An 18,963-nucleotide genomic window follows, 5' to 3' on the forward strand; every position below is an offset into this window, starting at 1 on the left:
GACGTGCGGCGATTAACCTGTGCGGTAGTGAAAAGGAGTTAAAGAGAAGGAAGTGTGCGGATGCGGAAAGAATGGAATAATTGTAGTAGGCTGCCGGCTGAGTAGTTTGGTGAATGTTTGGTGTGGGTCCGGCGCTGCCGATTGGATGGTGGGGCTGCAGTGTGAGTCAGATAAAAAAAAAAAAAAACCAGGAGTAGGATCCAATGGGACTAACTGGCATGTATAGACGCGTGTAATGCAAAAGGGCTGTTGTTGGCAGCATCTCTCGCTTACGGCCATACCACCCTGAACACGCCCGATCTCGTCTGATCTCGGAAGCCAAGCAGGGTAGGGTCTGGTTAGTACTTGGATGGGAGACCTCCTGGGAATACCAGGTGCTGTAAGCCTTTCTCACTTTTACTTTATACAGGGGGCGCTCCACTTCACGATTAATTTAAATCTATCACTCCCCTTCCATTTTACTATTTTATATATATATATATATTTTTTTTTTCTCTCATTCCTAAAGGCAGCTTTTAGAAACCGTTTTACTCTAAATACTTCCTGGTAATTCTAGGTGCTGTAAGCTGTTCGTGCCTTTATTCCACCAGGGCGCGATCTTCTCACAAACTTGAAGACTGTCACTCCCCATTCACGTTTTACAACTTATTGTTAATGATAAAGAGACAGCTTTTTACACACAGTTTTAAACAAAGTACTGATATTATTCCTCTTCAACTCACCGCTTTGCTTTCTATGCAAAAACCACTTCGCCACAGAAGACTCGATATTATTGGCATAGCAAGTTCTGCTCTTCTCCTTTCAAAACTTGCTAAAAGCTGTATTTAAAAGAACAGATTGGCCGGGGTAATTCACACCCTTCAATGCCAGCTTAATGTTTAGGTTAGTGGGAATCACAGAGGAATTAGGGATGGAAACTTCTTTGCTGGTGGTAGAAGCGGTCTGGTGAATTTTTAGAGAGAAGAGGCCGTCGATGTTTGAATGTAGAAAATAGTTCTGGCTGCAGCCTGCAGTATGGACTTGTTGGTGTGTGTAGCTCCCAGTGTTCTGACAGTGCGACGTTTTGGGGAAGCATGTGATTCAGCAGCTACCAGTGGGCTTCGTGCGGCGGAGATTTTGTGGCTGTTAGCGGAGTTGATAACAGAGGGTCGTTAAGAGAAGCCTACATGCAGTAGGCAAAGGAGTAATGTTTGCTGGCGGGGGACGTGCGGCGATTAACCTGTGCGGTAGTGAAAAGGAGTTAAAAAGAAGGAAGTGTGCGGATGCGGAAAGAATGGAATAATTGTGGTAGGCTGCCGGCTGAGTAGTTTGGTGAATGTTTGGTGTGGGTCCGGCGCTGCCGATTGGATGGTGGGGCTGCAGTGTGAGTCAGATAAAAAAAAAAAAAAACAGGAGTAGGATCCAATGGGACTAACTGGCATGTATAGACGCGTGTAATGCAAAAGGGCTGTTTTTGGTAGCATCTCTCGCTTACGGCCATACCACCCTGAACACGCCCGATCTCGTCTGATCTCGGAAGCTGGGTAGGGTCTGGTTAGTACTTGGATGGGAGACCACCTGGGAATACCAGGTGCTGTAAGCTTTTCTCACTTTTACTTTATACAGGGGGCGCTCCACTTCACGATTAATTTAAATCTATCACTCCCCTTCCATTTTACTATTTTATATATATATATATTTTTTTTCTCTCATTCCTAAAGGCAGCTTTTAGAAACCGTTTTACTCTAAATACTTCCTGGTAATTCTAGGTGCTGTAAGCTGTTCGTGCCTTTATTCCACCAGGGCACGATCTTCTCACAAACTTGAAGACTGTCACTCCCCATTCACGTTTTACAACTTATTGTTAATGATAAAGAGACAGCTTTTTACACACAGTTTTAAACAAAGTACTGATATTATTCCTCTTCAACTCACCGCTTTGCTTTCTATGCAAAAACCACTTCGCCACAGAAGACTCGATATTATTGGCATAGCAAGTTCTGCTCTTCTCCTTTCAAAACTTGCTAAAAGCTGTATTTAAAAGAACAGATTGGCCGGGGTAATTCACACCCTTCAATGCCAGCTTAATGTTTAGGTTAGTGGGAATCACAGAGGAATTAGGGATGGAAACTTCTTTGCTGGTGGTAGAAGCGGTCTGGTGAATTTTTAGAGAGAAGAGGCCGTCGATGTTTGAATGTAGAAAATAGTTCTGGCTGCAGCCTGCAGTATGGACTTGTTGGTGTGTGTAGCTCGCAGTGTTCTGACAGTGCGACGTTTTGGGGAAGCATGTGATTCAGCAGCTACCAGTGGGCTTCTTGCGGCGGAGATTTTGTGGCTGTTAGCGGAGTTGATAACAGAGGGTCGTTAAGAGAAGCCTGCATGCAGTAGGCAAAGGAGTAATGTTTGCCGGCGGGGGACGTGCGGCGATTAACCTGTGCGGTAGTGAAAAGGAGTTAAAAAGAAGGAAGTGTGCGGATGCGGAAAGAATGGAATAATTGTGGTAGGCTGCCGGCTGAGTAGTTTGGTGAATGTTTGGTGTGGGTCCGGCGCTGCCGATTGGATGGTGGGGCTGCAGTGTGAGTCAGATAAAAAAAAAAAAAAACAGGAGTAGGATCCAATGGGACTAACTGGCATGTATAGACGCGTGTAATGCAAAAGGGCTGTTTTTGGTAGCATCTCTCGCTTACGGCCATACCACCCTGAACACGCCCGATCTCGTCTGATCTCGGAAGCTGGGTAGGGTCTGGTTAGTACTTGGATGGGAGACCACCTGGGAATACCAGGTGCTGTAAGCTTTTCTCACTTTTACTTTATACAGGGGGCGCTCCACTTCACGATTAATTTAAATCTATCACTCCCCTTCCATTTTACTATTTTATATATATATTTTTTTTTTTTCTCTCATTCCTAAAGGCAGCTTTTAGAAACCGTTTTACTCTAAATACTTCCTGGTAATTCTAGGTGCTGTAAGCTGTTCGTGCCTTTATTCCACCAGGGCGCGATCTTCTCACAAACTTGAAGACTGTCACTCCCCATTCACGTTTTACAACTTATTGTTAATGATAAAGAGACAGCTTTTTACACACAGTTTTAAACAAAGTACTGATATTATTCCTCTTCAACTCACCGCTTTGTTTTCTATGTAAAAACCACTTCGCCACAGAAGACTCGATATTATTGGCATAGCAAGTTCTGCTCTTCTCCTTTCAAAACTTGCTAAAAGCTGTATTTAAAAGAACAGATTGGCCGGGGTAATTCACACCCTTCAATGCCAGCTTAATGTTTAGGTTAGTGGGAATCACAGAGGAATTAGGGATGGAAACTTCTTTGCTGGTGGTAGAAGCGGTCTGCTGAATTTTTAGAGAGAAGAGGCCGTCGATGTTTGAATGCAGAAAATTGTTCTGGCTGCAGCCTGCAGTATGGACTTCTTGGTGTGTGTAGCTCCCAGTGTTCTGACAGCGCGACGTTATGGGGAAGCATGTGATTCAGCAGCTACCAGTGGGCTTCGTGCGGCGGAGATTTTGTGGCTGTTAGCGGAGTTGATAACAGAAGGTCGTTAAGAGAAGCCTGCATGCGGTAGGCAAATGAGTAATGTTTGCCGGCGGGGGACGTGCGGCGATTAACCTGTGAGGTAGTGAAAAGGACTTAAAGAGAAGGAAGTGTGCGGATGCGGAAAGAATAGAATAATTGTGGTAGGTTGCCGGCTGAGTAGTTTGGTGAATGTTTGGTGTGGGTCCGGCGCTGCCGATTGGATGGTGGTGCTGCAGTGTGAGTCAGATAAAAAAAAAAAAAAAACCAGTAGTAGGATCCAATGGGAAAACTGGCATGTATAGACGCGTGTAATGCAAAAGGGCTGTTTTTGGTAGTGTCTCTCTCTTACGGCCATACCTTCCTGAACACGCCCGATCTTGTCTGATCTTGGAAGCTAAGCAAGGTAGGGTCTGGTTAGTACTTGGATGGGAGACCACCTGGGAATACCAGGTGCTATAAGCTTTTCTCACTTTTACTTCATACAGGGGGCGCTCCACTTCACGATTAATTTAAATCTAGCACTCCCCTTCCATTTTACTATTTTATATATATATATTTTTTCTCTCTTTCATAAAGCCAGCTTTCAGAAACCGTTTTACTCTAAATACTTCCTGGTAATTCTAGGTGCTGTAAGCTGTTCGTGCCTTTATTCCACCAGGGCGCGATCTTCTCACAAACTTGAAGACTGTCACTCCCCATTCACGTTTTACAAGTTATTGTTAATGATAAAGAGACAGCTTTTTACACACAGTTTTAAACAAAGTACTGATATAATTCCTCTTCAACTCACCGCTTTGTTTTCTATGCAAAAACCACTTCGCCACAGAAGACTCGATATTATTGGCATAGCAAGTTCTGCTCTTCTCCTTTCAAAACTTGCTAAAAGCTGTATTTAAAAGAGCAGGTTGGCCATGGTAATTCACAGACTTCAATGCCAGCTTAATATTTAGGTTAGTGGGAATCACAGAGGAATTAGGGATGGAAACTTCTTTGCTGGTGGTAGAAGCGGTCTGGTGAATTTTTAGAGAGAAGAGGCCGTCGATGTTTGAATGTAGAAAATTGTTCTGGCTGCAGCCTGCAGTATGGACTTGTTGGTGTGTGTAGCTCCCAGTGTTCTGACAGCGCGACGTTTTGGGGAAGCATGTGATTCAGCAGGTACCAGTGGGCTTCGTGCGGCGGAGATTTTGTGGCTGTTAAATGAGTTGATAGCAGTGGGTTGTTAAGAGAAGCCTGCATGCGGTAGGCAAATGAGTAATGTTTGCCGGCGGGGGACGTGCGGCGATTAACCTGTGAGGTAGTGAAAAGGACTTAAAGAGAAGGAAGTGTGCGGATGCGGAAAGAATGGAATAATTGTGGTAGGCTGCCGGCTGAGTAGTTTGGTGAATGTTTGGTGTGGGTCCGGCGCTGCCGATTGGATGGTGGGGCTGCAGTGTGAGTCAGATAAAAAAAAAAAAGAACATTAGTAGGATCCAATGGGACCAACTGGCATGTATAGAGGCGTGTAATGCAAAAGGGCTGTTTTTGGTAGCGTCTCTCGCTTACGGCCATACCACCCTGAACGTGCCCGATCTCGTCTGATCTCGGAAGCTAAGCAGGGTAGGGTCTGGCTAGTATTTGGATGGGAGACCTCCTGGGAATACCAGGTGCTGTAAGCTTATCTCACTTTTACTTTATACAGGGGGCGCTCCACTTCACGAATAATTTAAATCTAGCACTCCCCTTCCATTTTACTATTTTATATATATATATTTTTTCTCTCTTTCATAAAGCCAGCTTTTAGAAACCGTTTTACTCTAAATACTTCCTGGTAATTCTAGGTGCTGTAAGCTGTTCGTGCCTTTATTCCACCAGGGCGCGATCTTCTCACAAACTTGAAGACTGTCACTCCCCATTCACGTTTTACAACTTATTGTTAATGATAAAGAGACAGCTTTTTACACACAGTTTTAAACAAAGTACTGATATTATTCCTCTTCAACTGACCGCTTTGTTTTCTATGCAAAAACCACTTCGCCACAGAAGACTCGATATTATTGGCATAGTAAGTTCTGCTCTTCTCCTTTCAAAACTTGCTAAAAGCTGTATTTAAAAGAACAGATTGGCCGGAGTAATTCACACCCTTCAATACCAGCTTAATGTTTAGGTTAGTGGGAATCACAGAGGAATTAGGGATGGAAACTTCTTTGCTGGTGGTAGAAGCGGTCTGGTGAATTTTTAGAGAGAAGAGGCCGTCGATGTTTGAATGTAGAAAATTGTTCTGGCTGCAGCCTGCAGTATGGACTTGTTGGTGTGTGTAGCTCCCAGTGTTCTGACAGCGCGACGTTTTGGGGAAGCATGTGATTCAGCAGCTACCAGTGGGCTTCGTGCGGCGGAGATTTTGTGGCTGTTAGCGGAGTTGATAACAGAGGGTCGTTAAGAGAAGCCTGCATGCAGTAGGCAAAGGAGTAATGTTTGCCGGCCGGGGACGTGCGGCGATTAACCTGTGCGGTAGTGAAAAGGAGTTAAAAAGAAGGAAGTGTGCGGATGCGGAAAGAATGGAATAATTGTGGTAGGCTGCCGGCTGAGTAGTTTGGTGAATGTTTGGTGTGGGTCCGGCGCTGCCGATTGGATGGTGGGGCTGCAGTGTGAGTCAGATAAAAAAAAAAAAAGAACATTAGTAGGATCCAATGGGACCAACTGGCATGTATAGAGGCGTGTAATGCAAAAGGGCTGTTTTTGGTAGCATCTCTCGCTTACGGCCATACCACCCTGAACACGCCCGATCTCGTCTGATCTCGGAAGCTAAGCAGGGTAGGGTCTGGTTAGTACTTGGATGGGAGACCATCTTGGAATACCAGGTGCTGTAAGCTTTTCTCACTTTTACTTTATACAGGGGGCACTCCACTTCACGATTAATTTAAATCTATCACTCCCCTTCCATTTTACTATTTTATATATTTCTTTTTTCTCTCATTCATGAAGGCAGCTTTTACACACGTTTTACTCTAAATACTGCCTGGTAATTCTAGGTGCTGTAAGCTGTTCGTGCCTTTATTCCACCAGGGCGCGATCTTCTGACAAACTTGAAGACTGTCACTCCACATTCACGTTTTACAACTTATTGTTAATAATAAAGAGACAGCTTTTTACACACAGTTTTAAACAAAGTACTGATATAATTCCTCTTAAACTCACCGCTTTGTTTTCTATGCAAAAACCACTTCGCCACAGACGACTTGATATTTTTGGCATAGCAAGGTCTGCTCTTCTCCTCCTTTCAAAACTTGCTAAAAGCTGTAATTTAAAAGAGCAGGTTGGCCGGGGTAATTCACACCCTTCAATGCCAGCTTAATGTTTAGGTTAGTGGGAATCACAGAGGAATTAGGGATGGAAACTTCTTTGCTGGTGGTAGAAGCGGTCTGGTGAATTTTTAGAGAGAAGAGGCCGTCGAGGTTTGAATGTAGAAAATTGTTCTGGCTGCAGCCTGCAGTATGGACTTGTTGGCGTGTGTAGCTCCCAGTGTTCTGACAGCGTGACATTTTGGGGAAGCATGTGATTCAACAGCAACCAGTGGGCTTTGTGCGGCGGAGATTTTGTGGCTGTTAGCGGAGTTGATAACAGAGGGTCTTTAAGAGAAGCCTGCATGCGGTAGGCAAATGAGTAATGTTTGCCGGCGGGGGACGTGCGGCGATTAACCTGTTCGGTAGTGAAAAGGACTTAAAGAGAAGGAAGTGTGCGGATGCGGAAAGAATGGAATAATTGTGGTAGGCTGCCGGCTGAGTAGTTTGGTGAATGTTTGGTGTGGGTGCGGCGCTGCCGATTGGATGATGGTGCTGCAGTGTGAGTCAGATAAAAAAAAAAAAAACAGGAGTAGGATCCAATGGGACTAACTGGCATGTATAGAGGCGTGTAATGCAAAAGGGCTGTTTTTGTTCGCGGCTCTCGCTTATGGTCATACCACCCTGAACACGCCCGATCTCGTCTGATCTCGGAAGCTAAGCGGGGTAGGGTCTGGTTAGTACTTGGATGGGAGACTGCCTGGGAATACCACGTGCTGTAAGCTTTTCTCACTTTTACTTCATACAGGGGGCACTCCACCTCACGATTAATTTAAATCTATCACTCCCCTTCCATTTTACTATTTTATATATTTCTTTTTTCTCTCATTCATAAAGGCAGCTTTTACACACGTTTTACTCTAAATACTGCCTGGTAATTCTAGGTGCTGTAAGCTGTTCGTGCCTTTATTCCACCAGGGCACGATCTTCTCACAAACTTGAAGACTGTCACTCCCCATTCACGTTTTACAACTTATTGTTAATAATACAGAGACAGCTGTTTACACACAGTTTTAAACAAAGTACTGATATAATTCCTCTTCAACTCACCGCTTTGTTTTCTATGCAAAAACCACTTCGCCACAGACGACTTGATATTGTTGGCATAGCAAGGTCTGCTCTTCTCCTCCTTTCAAAACTTGCTAAAAGCTGTATTTAAAAGAGCAGGTTGGCCGGGGTAATTCACACCCTTCAATGCCAGCTTAATGTTTAGGTTAGTGGGAATCACAGAGGAATTAGGGATGGAAACTTCTTTGCTGGTGGTAGAAGTGGTCTGGTGAATTTTTAGAGAGAAGAGGCCGTCGATGTTTCAATGTAGAAAATTGTTCTGGCTGCAGCCTGCAGTATGGACTTGTTGGCGTGTGTAGCTCCCAGTGTTCTGACAGCGTGACATTTTGGGGAAGCATGTGATTCAACAGCAACCAGTGGGCTTCGTGCGGCGGAGATTTTGTGGCTGTTAGCGGAGTTGATAACAGAGGGTCTTTAAGAGAAGCCTGCATGCGGTAGGCAAATGAGTAATGTTTGCCGGCGGGGGACGTGCGGCGATTAACCTGTTCGGTAGTGAAAAGGACTTAAAGAGAAGGAAGTGTGCGGATGCGGAAAGAATGGAATAATTGTGGTAGGCTGCCGGCTGAGTAGTTTGGTGAATGTTTGGTGTGGGTGCGGCGCTGCCGATTGGATGGTGGTGCTGCAGTGTGAGTCAGATAAAAAAAAAAAAAAACAGGAGTAGGATGCAATGGGACTAACTGGCATGTATAGAGGCGTGTAATGCAAAAGGGCTGTTTTTGTTCGCCGCTCTCGCTTATGGCCATACCAACCTGAACACGCCCGATCCCGTCTGATCTCGGAAGCTAAGTGGGGTAGGGTCTGGTTAGTACTTGGATGGGAGACTGCCTGGGATTACCACGTGCTGTAAGCTTTTCTCACTTTTACTTTATACAGGGGGCACTCCACCTCACGATTAATTTAAATCTATTACTCCCCTTCCATTTTACTATTTTATATATTTATTTTTTCTCTCATTCATAAAGGCAGCTTTTACACACGTTTTACTCTAAATACTGCCTGGTAATTCTAGGTGCTGTAAGCTGTTCGTGCCTTTATTCCACCAGGGCGCGATCTTCTGACAAACTTGAAGACTGTCACTCCACATTCACGTTTTACAACTTATTGTTAATAATAAAGAGACAGCTTTTTACACACAGTTTTAAACAAAGTACTGATATAATTCCTCTTAAACTCACCGCTTTGTTTTCTATGCAAAAACCACTTCGCCACAGAATATTCGATATTATTGGCATATTATCTGCTCTTCTCCTCCTTTCAAAACTTGCTAAAAGCTGTATTTAAAAGAGCAGGTTGGCCGGGGTAATTCACACCCTTCAATGCCAGCTTAATGTTTAGGTTAGTGGGAATCACAGAGGAATTAGGGATGGAAACTTCTTTGCTGGTGGTAGAAGCGGTCTGGTGAATTTTTAGAGAGAAGAGGCCGTCGATGTTTCAGTGTAGAAAATTGTTCTGGCTGCAGCCTGCAGTATGGACTTGTTGGCGTGTGTAGCTCCCAGTGTTCTGACAGCGTGACATTTTGGGGAAGCATGTGATTCAACAGCAACCAGTGGGCTTCGTGCGGCGGAGATTTTGTGGCTGTTAGCGGAGTTGATAACAGAGGGTCTTTAAGAGAAGCCTGCATGCGGTAGGCAAATGAGTAATGTTTGCCGGCGGGGGACGTGCGGCGATTAACCTGTTCGGTAGTGAAAAGGACTTAAAGAGAAGGAAGTGTGCGGATGCGGAAAGAATGGAATAATTGTGGTAGGCTGCCGGCTGAGTAGTTTGGTGAATGTTTGGTGTGGGTGCGGCGCTGCCGATTGGATGGTGGTGCTGCAGTGTGAGTCAGATAAAAAAAAAAAAAAACAGGAGTAGGATCCAATGGGACTAACTGGCATGTATAGAGGCGTGTAATGCAAAAGGGCTGTTTTTGTTCACAGCTCTCGCTTATGGCCATACCACCCTGAACACGCCCGATCTCGTCTGATCTCGGAAGCTAAGTGGAGTAGGGTCTTGTTAGTACTTGGATGGGAGACCACCTGGGAATACCAGGTGCTGCAAGCTTTTCTCACTTTTACATTATACAGGGGGCGCTCCACTTCACGATTAATTTAAATCTAGCACTCCCCTTCCATTTTACTATTTTATATATATATTTTTTTTCTCTCTTTCATAAAGCCAGCTTTTAGAAACCGTTTTACTCTAAATACTTCCTGGAAATTCTAGGTGCTGTAAGCTGTTCGTGCCTTTATTCCACCAGGGCGCGATCATCTCACAAACTTGAAGACTGTCACTCCCCATTCACGTTTTACAACTTATTGTTAATAATAAAGAGACAGCTTTTTACACACAGTTTTAAACAAAGTACTAATATAATTCCTCTTCAACTCACCGCTTTGTTTTCTATGCAAAAACGACTTCACCACAGAAAACTCGTTATTATTGGCATGGCAAGGTCTGCTCTTCTCCTCCTTTCAAAACTTGCTAAAAGCTGTATTTAAAAGAGCAGGTTGGCCGGGGTAATTCACACCCTTCAATGCCAGCTTAATGTTTAGGTTAGTGGGAATCACAGAGGAATTAGGGATGGAAACTTCTTTGCTGGTGGTAGAAGCGGTCTGGTGAATTTTTAGAGAGAAGAGGCCGTCAATGTTTGAATGTAGAAAATTGTTCTGGCTGCAGCCTGCAGTATGGACTTGTTGGTGTGTGTAGCTCCCAGTGTTCTGACAGCGCGATGTTTTGGGGAAGCATCTGATTCAGCAGCTACCAGTGGGCTTCGTGCGGCGGAGATTTTGTGGCTGTTAGCGGAGTTGATAACAGAGGGTCGTTAAGAGAAGCCTGCATGCAGTAGGCAAAGGAGTAATGTTTGCCGGCGAGGAACGTGCGGCGATTAACCTGTGCGGTAGTGAAAAGGAGTTAAAAAGAAGGAAGTGTGCGGATGCGGAAAGAATGGAATAATTGTGGTAGGCTGCCGGCTGAGTAGTTTGGTGAATGTTTGGTGTGGGTCCGGCGCTGCCGATTGGATGGTGGGGCTGCAGTGTGAGTCAGATAAAAAAAAAAAAGAACATTATTAGGATCCAATGGGACTAACTGGCATGTATAGACGCGTGTAATGCAAATGGGCTGTTTTTGGTCGCGTCTCTCGCTTATGGCCATACCACCCTGAACACGCCCGATCTCATCCGATCTCGGAAGCCAAGCAGGTTAGGGTCTGGTTAGTACTTGGATGGGAGACCTCCTGGGAATACCAGGTGCTGTAAGCCTTTCTCACTTTTACTTTATACAGGGGGCGCTCCACTTCACGATTAATTTAAATCTATCACTCCCCTTCCATTTTACTATTTTATATATATATATATTTTTTTTTTCTCATTCCTAAAGGCAGCTTTTAGAAAGCGTTTTACTCTAAATACTTCCTGGTAATTCTAGGTGCTGTAAGCTGTTCGTGCCTTTGTTCCACCAGGGCGCGATCTTCTCACAAACTTGAAGACTGTCACTCCCCATTCACGTTTTACAACTTATTGTTAATGATAAAGAGACAGCTTTTTACACACAGTTTTAAACAAAGTACTGATATTATTCCTCTTCAACTGACCGCTTTGTTTTCTATGCAAAAACCACTTCGCCACAGAAGACTCGATATTATTGGCATAGCAAGTTCTGCTCTTCTCCTTTCAAAACTTGCTAAAAGCTGTATTTAAAAGAACAGATTGGCCAGGGTAATTCACACCCTTCAATGCCAGCTTAATGTTTAGGTTAGTGGGAATCACAGAGGAATTAGGGATGGAAACTTCTTTGCTGGTGGTAGAAGCGGTCTGGTGAATTTTTAGAGAGAAGAGGCCGTCGATGTTTGAATGTAGAAAATTGTTCTGGCTGCAGCCTGCAGTATGGACTTGTTGGTGTGTGTAGCTCCCAGTGTTCTGACAGCGCGATGTTTTGGGGAAGCATCTGATTCAGCAGCTACCAGTGGGCTTCGTGCGGCGGAGATTTTGTGGCTGTTAGCGGAGTTGATAACAGAGGGTCGTTAAGAGAAGCCTGCATGCAGTAGGCAAAGGAGTAATGTTTGCCGGCGAGGAACGTGCGGCGATTAACCTGTGCGGTAGTGAAAAGGAGTTAAAAAGAAGGAAGTGTGCGGATGCGGAAAGAATGGAATAATTGTGGTAGGCTGCCGGCTGAGTAGTTTGGTGAATGTTTGGTGTGGGTCCGGCGCTGCCGATTGGATGGTGGGGCTGCAGTGTGAGTCAGATAAAAAAAAAAAAGAACATTATTAGGATCCAATGGGACTAACTGGCATGTATAGACGCGTGTAATGCAAATGGGCTGTTTTTGGTCGCGTCTCTCGCTTATGGCCATACCACCCTGAACACGCCCGATCTCATCCGATCTCGGAAGCCAAGCAGGGTAGGGTCTGGTTAGTACTTGGATGGGAGACCTCCTGGGAATACCAGGTGCTGTAAGCCTTTCTCACTTTTACTTTATACAGGGGGCGCTCCACTTCACGATTAATTTAAATCTATCACTCCCCTTCCATTTTACTATTTTATATATATATATATTTTTTTTTTCTCATTCCTAAAGGCAGCTTTTAGAAAGCGTTTTACTCTAAATACTTCCTGGTAATTCTAGGTGCTGTAAGCTGTTCGTGCCTTTGTTCCACCAGGGCGCGATCTTCTCACAAACTTGAAGACTGTCACTCCCCATTCACGTTTTACAACTTATTGTTAATGATAAAGAGACAGCTTTTTACACACAGTTTTAAACAAAGTACTGATATTATTCCTCTTCAACTGACCGCTTTGTTTTCTATGCAAAAACCACTTCGCCACAGAAGACTCGATATTATTGACATAGCAAGTTCTGCTCTTCTCCTTTCAAAACTTGCTAAAAGCTGTATTTAAAAGAACAGATTGGCCAGGGTAATTCACACCCTTCAATGCCAGCTTAATGTTTAGGTTAGTGGGAATCACAGAGGAATTAGGGATGGAAACTTCTTTGCTGGTGGTAGAAGCGGTCTGGTGAATTTTTAGAGAGAAGAGGCCGTCGATGTTTGAATGTAGAAAATTGTTCTGGCTGCAGCCTGCAGTATGGACTTGTTGGTGTGTGTAGCTCCCAGTGTTCTGACAGCGCGACGTTTTGGGGAAGCATGTGATTCAGCAGCTACCAGTGGGCTTCGTGCGGCGGAGATTTTGTGGCTGTTAGCGGAGTTGATAACAGAGGGTCGTTAAGAGAAGCCTGCATGCAGTAGGCAAAGGAGTAATGTTTGCCGGCGGGGGACGTGCGGCGATTAACCTGTGCGGTAGTGAAAAGGAGTTAAAAAGAAGGAAGTGTGCGGATGCGGAAAGAATGGAATAATTGTGGTAGGCTGCCGGCTGAGTAGTTTGGTGAATGTTTGGTGTGGGTCCGGCGCTGCCGATTGGATGGTGGGGCTGCAGTGTGAGTCAGATAAAAAAAAAAAAAAACAGGAGTAGGATCCAATGGGACTAACTGGCATGTATAGACGCGTGTAATGCAAAAGGGCTGTTTTTGGTAGCATCTCTCGCTTACGGCCATACGACCCTGAACACGCCCGATCTCATCCGATCTCGGAAGCCAAGCAGGGTAGGGTCTGGTTAGTACTTGGATGGGAGACCACCTGGGAATACCAGGTGCTGTAAGCTTTTCTCACTTTTACTTTATACAGGGGGCGCTCCACTTCACGATTAATTTAAATCTATCACTCCCCTTCCATTTTACTATTTTATATATATATTTTTTTTTTCTCTCATTCATAAAGGCAGCTTTTAGAAACCGTTTTACTCTAAATACTTCCTGGTAATTCTAGGTGCTGTAAGCTGTTCGTGCCTTTATTCCACCAGGGCGCGATCTTCTCACAAACTTGAAGACTGTCACTCCCCATTCACGTTTTACAACTTATTGTTAATGATAAAGAGACAGCTTTTTACACACAGTTTTAAACAAAGTACTGATATTATTCCTCTTCAACTCACCGCTTTGTTTTCTATGCAAAAACCACTTCGCCACAGAAGACTCGATATTATTGGCATAGCAAGTTCTGCTCTTCTCCTTTCAAAACTTGCTAAAAGCTGTATTTAAAAGAACAGATTGGCCGGGGTAATTCACACCCTTCAATGCCAGCTTAATGTTTAGGTTAGTGGGAATCACAGAGGAATTAGGGATGGAAACTTCTTTGCTGGTGGTAGAAGCGGTCTGGTGAATTTTTAGAGAGAAGAGGCCGTCGATGTTTGAATGTAGAAAATTGTTCTGGCTGCAGCCTGCAGTATGGACTTGTTGGTGTGTGTAGCTCCCAGTGTTCTGACAGCGCGACGTTTTGGGGAAGCATGTGATTCAGCAGCTACCAGTGGGCTTCGTGCGGCGGAGATTTTGTGGCTGTTAGCGGAGTTGATAACAGAGGGTCGTTAAGAGAAGCCTGCATGCAGTAGGCAAAGGAGTAATGTTTGCCGGCGGGGGACGTGCGGCGATTAACCTGTGCGGTAGTGAAAAGGAGTTAAAAAGAAGGAAGTGTGCGGATGCGGAAAGAATGGAATAATTGTGGTAGGCTGCCGGCTGAGTAGTTTGGTGAATGTTTGGTGTGGGTCCGGCGCTGCCGATTGGATGGTGGGGCTGCAGTGTGAGTCAGATAAAAAAAAAAAAAAAACCAGGAGTAGGATCCAATGGGAATAACTGGCATGTATAGACGCGTGTAATGCAAAAGGGCTGTTTTTGGTAGCATCTCTCGCTTACGGCCATACGACCCTGAACACGCCCGATCTCGTCTGATCTCGGAAGCTAAGCAGGGTAGGGTCTGGTTAGTATTTGGATGGGAGACCACCTGGGAATACCAGGTGCTGTAAGCTTTTCTCACTTTTACTTTATACAGGGGGCGCTCCACTTCACGATTAATTTAAATCTATCACTCCCCTTCCATTTTACTATTTTATATATATATTTTTTTTTTCTCTCATTCATAAAGGCAGCTTTTAGAAACCGTTTTACTCTAAATACTTCCTGGTCATTCTAGGTGCTGTAAGCTGTTCGTGCCTTTATTCCACCAGGGCGCGATCTTCTCACAAACTTGAAGACTGTCACTCCCCATTCACGTTTTACAACTTATTGTTAATGATAAAGAGACAGCTTTTTACACACAGTTTTAAACAAAGTACTGATATTATTCCTCTTCAACTGACCGCTTTGTTTTCTATGCAAAAACCACTTCGCCACAGAAGACTCGATATTATTGGCATAGCAAGTTCTGCTCTTCTCCTTTCAAAACTTGCTAAAAGCTGTATTTAAAAGAACAGATTGGCCGGGGTAATTCACACCCTTCAATGCCAGCTTAATGTTTAGGTTAGTGGGAATCACAGAGGAATTAGGGATGGAAACTTCTTTGCTGGTGGTAGAAGCGGTCTGGTGAATTTTTAGAGAGAAGAGGCCGTCGATGTTTGAATGTAGAAAATTGTTCTGGCTGCAGCCTGCAGTATGGACTTGTTGGTGTGTGTAGCTCCCAGTGTTCTGACAGAGCGACGTTTTGGGGAAGCATGTGATTCAGCAGCTACCAGTGGGCTTCGTGCGGCGGAGATTTTGTGGCTGTTAGCGGAGTTGATAACAGAGGGTCGTTAAGAGAAGCCTGCATGCAGTAGGCAAAGGAGTAATGTTTGCCGGCGGGGGACGTGCGGCGATTAACCTGTGCGGTAGTGAAAAGGAGTTAAAAAGAAGGAAGTGTGCGGATGCGAAAAGAATGGAATAATTGTGGTAGGCTGCCGGCTGAGTAGTTTGGTGAATGTTTGGTGTGGGTCCGGCGCTGCCGATTGGATGGTGGGGCTGCAGTGTGAGTCAGATAAAAAAAAAAAAAACTGGAGTAGGATCCAATGGGACTAACTGGCATGTATAGACGCGTGTCATGCAAAAGGGCTGTTTTTGGTAGCATCTCTCGCTTACGGCCATACCACCCTGAACACGCCCGATCTCGTCTGATCTCGGAAGCTAAGCAGGGTAGGGTCTGGTTAGTACTTGGATGGGAGACCACCTGGGAATACCAGGTGCTGTAAGCTTTTCTCACTTTTACTTTATACAGGGGGCGCTCCACTTCACGATTAATTTGAATCTATCACTCCCCTTCCATTTTACTATTTTATATATATATTTTTTTTTCTCTCATTCATAAAGGCAGCTTTTAGAAACCGTTTTACTCTAAATACTTCCTGGTCATTCTAGGTGCTGTAAGCTGTTCGTGCCTTTATTCCACCAGGGCGCGATCTTCTCACAAACTTGAAGACTGTCACTCCCCATTCACGTTTTACAACTTATTGTTAATGATAAAGAGACAGCTTTTTACACACAGTTTTAAACAAAGTACTGATATTATTCCTCTTCAACTGACCGCTTTGTTTTCTATGCAAAAACCACTTCGCCACAGAAGACTCGATATTATTGGCATAGCAAGTTCTGCTCTTCTCCTTTCAAAACTTGCTAAAAGCTGTATTTAAAAGAACAGATTGGCCGGGGTAATTCACACCCTTCAATGCCAGCTTAATGTTTAGGTTAGTGGGAATCACAGAGGAATTAGGGATGGAAACTTCTTTGCTGGTGGTAGAAGCGGTCTGGTGAATTTTTAGAGAGAAGAGGCCGTCGATGTTTGAATGTAGAAAATTGTTCTGGCTGCAGCCTGCAGTATGGACTTGTTGGTGTGTGTAGCTCCCAGTGTTCTGACAGCGCGACGTTTTGGGGAAGCATGTGATTCAGCAGCTACCAGTGGGCTTCGTGCGGCGGAGATTTTGTGGCTGTTAGCGGAGTTGATAACAGAGGGTCGTTAAGAGAAGCCTGCATGCAGTAGGCAAAGGAGTAATGTTTGCCGGCGGGGGACGTGCGGCGATTAACCTGTGCGGTAGTGAAAAGGAGTTAAAAAGAAGGAAGTGTGCGGATGCGGAAAGAATGGAATAATTGTGGTAGGCTGCCGGCTGAGTAGTTTGGTGAATGTTTGGTGTGGGTCCGGCGCTGCCGATTGGATGGTGGGGCTGCAGTGTGAGTCAGATAAAAAAAAAAAAAACTGGAGTAGGATCCAATGGGACTAACTGGCATGTATAGACGCGTGTAATGCAAAAGGGCTGTTTTTGGTAGCATCTCTCGCTTACGGCCATACCACCCTGAACACGCCCGATCTCATCTGATCTCTGAAGCCAAGCAGGGTAGGGTCTGGTTAGTACTTGGATGGGAGACCTCCTGGGAATACCAGGTGCTGTAAGCCTTTCTCACTTTTACTTTATACAGGGGGCGCTCCACTTCACGATTAATTTAAATCTATCACTCCCCTTCCATTTTACTATTTTATATATATATATTTTTTTTTTTCTCTCATTCCTAAAGGCAGCTTTTAGAAACCGTTTTACTCTAAATACTTCCTGGTAATTCTAGGTGCTGTAAGCTGTTCGTGCCTTTATTCCACCAGGGCGCGATCTTCTCACAAACTTGAAGACTGTCACTCCCCATTCACGTTTTACAACTTATTGTTAATGATAAAGAGACAGCTTTTTACACACAGTTTTAAACAAAGTACTGATATTATTCCTCTTCAACTGACCGCTTTGTTTTCTATGCAAAAACCACTTCGCCACAGAAGACTCGATATTATTGGCATAGCAAGTTCTGCTCTTCTCCTTTCAAAACTTGCTAAAAGCTGTATTTAAAAGAACAGATTGGCCGGGGTAATTCACACCCTTCAATGCCAGCTTAATGTTTAGGTTAGTGGGAATCACAGAGGAATTAGGGATGGAAACTTCTTTGCTGGTGGTAGAAGCGGTCTGGTGAATTTTTAGAGAGAAGAGGCCGTCGATGTTTGAATGTAGAAAATTGTTCTGGCTGCAGCCTGCAGTATGGACTTGTTGGTGTGTGTAGCTCCCAGTGTTCTGACAGCGCGACGTTTTGGGGAAGCATGTGATTCAGCAGCTACCAGTGGGCTTCGTGCGGCGGAGATTTTGTGGCTGTTAGCGGAGTTGATAACAGAGGGTCGTTAAGAGAAGCCTACATGCAGTAGGCAAAGGAGTAATGTTTGCCGGCGGGGGACGTGCGGCGATTAACCTGTGCGGTAGTGAAAAGGAGTTAAAAAGAAGGAAGTGTGCGGATGCGGAAAGAATGGAATAATTGTGGTAGGCTGCCGGCTGAGTAGTTTGGTGAATGTTTGGTGTGGGTCCGGCGCTGCCGATTGGATGGTGGGGCTGCAGTGTGAGTCAGATAAAAAAAAAAAAAACAGGAGTAGGATCTAATGGGACTAACTGGCATGTATAGACACGTGTAATGCAAAAGGGCTGTTTTTGGTAGCATCTCTCGCTTACGGCCATACCACCCTGAACACGCCCGATCTCGTCTGATCTCGAAAGCCAAGCCGGGTAGGGTCTGGTTAGTACTTGGATGGGAGACCTCCTGGGAATACCAGGTGCTGTAAGCCTTTCTCACTTTTACTTTATACAGGGGGCGCTCCACTTCACGATTAATTTAAATCTATCACTCCCCTTCCATTTTACTATTTTATATATATATATTTTTTTTTTTCTCTCATTCCTGAAGGCAGCTTTTAGAAACCGTTTTACTCTAAATACTTCCTGGTAATTCTAGGTGCTGTAAGCTGTTCGTGCCTTTATTCCACCAGGGCGCGATCTTCTCACAAACTTGAAGACTGTCACTCCCCATTCACGTTTTACAACTTATTGTTAATGATAAAGAGACAGCTTTTTACACACAGTTTTAAACAAAGTACTGATATTATTCCTCTTCAACTCACCGCTTTGTTTTCTATGCAAAAACCACTTCGCCACAGAAGACTCGATATTATTGGCATAGCAAGTTCTGCTCTTCTCCTTTCAAAACTTGCTAAAAGCTGTATTTAAAAGAGCAGGTTGGCCGGGGTAATTCACACCCTTCAATGCCAGCTTAATGTTTAGGTTAGTGGGAATCACAGAGGAATTAGGGATGGAAACTTCTTTGCTGGTGGTAGAAGCGGTCTGGTGAATTTTTAGAGAGAAGAGGCCGTCGATGTTTGAATGTAGAAAATTATTCTGGCTGCAGCCTGCAGTATGGACTTGTTGGTGTGTGTAGCTCCCAGTGT

The 18,963-nt window shown here is 44.5% G+C and overlaps 2 protein-coding genes, 11 non-coding genes and 5 pseudogenes across 13 annotated transcripts in view; 16 read left to right on the forward strand and 2 right to left on the reverse strand.

Annotated features, from left to right (window-relative positions):
- The window catches only part of LOC125715120 (uncharacterized), a 1,180,389-nt gene that overhangs the window by 775,928 nt on the left and 385,498 nt on the right, over window positions 1–18,963 (reverse strand). The gene's annotated exons all lie outside the window — the stretch shown is intronic.
- The window catches only part of LOC125715114 (uncharacterized), a 935,270-nt gene that overhangs the window by 529,041 nt on the left and 387,266 nt on the right, over window positions 1–18,963 (reverse strand). The gene's annotated exons all lie outside the window — the stretch shown is intronic.
- LOC125732439 (5S ribosomal RNA) lies at window positions 268–386 on the forward strand. The gene has a single exon (XR_007391819.1). It is a non-coding gene; the product is annotated as a 5S ribosomal RNA (ribosomal RNA).
- On the forward strand, window positions 1,469–1,582 carry LOC125731647 (5S ribosomal RNA; annotated as a pseudogene).
- Window positions 2,661–2,774, forward strand: LOC125731648 (5S ribosomal RNA; annotated as a pseudogene).
- LOC125731724 (5S ribosomal RNA) lies at window positions 3,854–3,972 on the forward strand (annotated as a pseudogene).
- On the forward strand, window positions 5,047–5,165 carry LOC125734155 (5S ribosomal RNA). The gene has a single exon (XR_007393479.1). It is a non-coding gene; the product is annotated as a 5S ribosomal RNA (ribosomal RNA).
- LOC125733798 (5S ribosomal RNA) lies at window positions 6,241–6,359 on the forward strand. Its single transcript, XR_007393134.1, has one exon. It is a non-coding gene; the product is annotated as a 5S ribosomal RNA (ribosomal RNA).
- Window positions 7,434–7,552, forward strand: LOC125737238 (5S ribosomal RNA). Its single transcript, XR_007396505.1, has one exon. It is a non-coding gene; the product is annotated as a 5S ribosomal RNA (ribosomal RNA).
- On the forward strand, window positions 8,627–8,745 carry LOC125731849 (5S ribosomal RNA; annotated as a pseudogene).
- Window positions 9,817–9,935, forward strand: LOC125731549 (5S ribosomal RNA; annotated as a pseudogene).
- On the forward strand, window positions 11,013–11,131 carry LOC125734453 (5S ribosomal RNA). Its single transcript, XR_007393764.1, has one exon. It is a non-coding gene; the product is annotated as a 5S ribosomal RNA (ribosomal RNA).
- LOC125732100 (5S ribosomal RNA) lies at window positions 12,210–12,328 on the forward strand. The gene has a single exon (XR_007391691.1). It is a non-coding gene; the product is annotated as a 5S ribosomal RNA (ribosomal RNA).
- Window positions 13,407–13,525, forward strand: LOC125734285 (5S ribosomal RNA). Its single transcript, XR_007393603.1, has one exon. It is a non-coding gene; the product is annotated as a 5S ribosomal RNA (ribosomal RNA).
- Window positions 14,604–14,722, forward strand: LOC125735636 (5S ribosomal RNA). The gene has a single exon (XR_007394930.1). It is a non-coding gene; the product is annotated as a 5S ribosomal RNA (ribosomal RNA).
- LOC125730713 (5S ribosomal RNA) lies at window positions 15,798–15,916 on the forward strand. The gene has a single exon (XR_007391005.1). It is a non-coding gene; the product is annotated as a 5S ribosomal RNA (ribosomal RNA).
- Window positions 16,991–17,109, forward strand: LOC125734124 (5S ribosomal RNA). The gene has a single exon (XR_007393449.1). It is a non-coding gene; the product is annotated as a 5S ribosomal RNA (ribosomal RNA).
- LOC125735702 (5S ribosomal RNA) lies at window positions 18,188–18,306 on the forward strand. The gene has a single exon (XR_007394994.1). It is a non-coding gene; the product is annotated as a 5S ribosomal RNA (ribosomal RNA).

The sequence above is a fragment of the Brienomyrus brachyistius genome, chromosome 2 (genome assembly GCF_023856365.1).
Source record: "Brienomyrus brachyistius isolate T26 chromosome 2, BBRACH_0.4, whole genome shotgun sequence".
Classification (NCBI taxonomy): Eukaryota; Metazoa; Chordata; class Actinopteri; order Osteoglossiformes; family Mormyridae; genus Brienomyrus; species Brienomyrus brachyistius.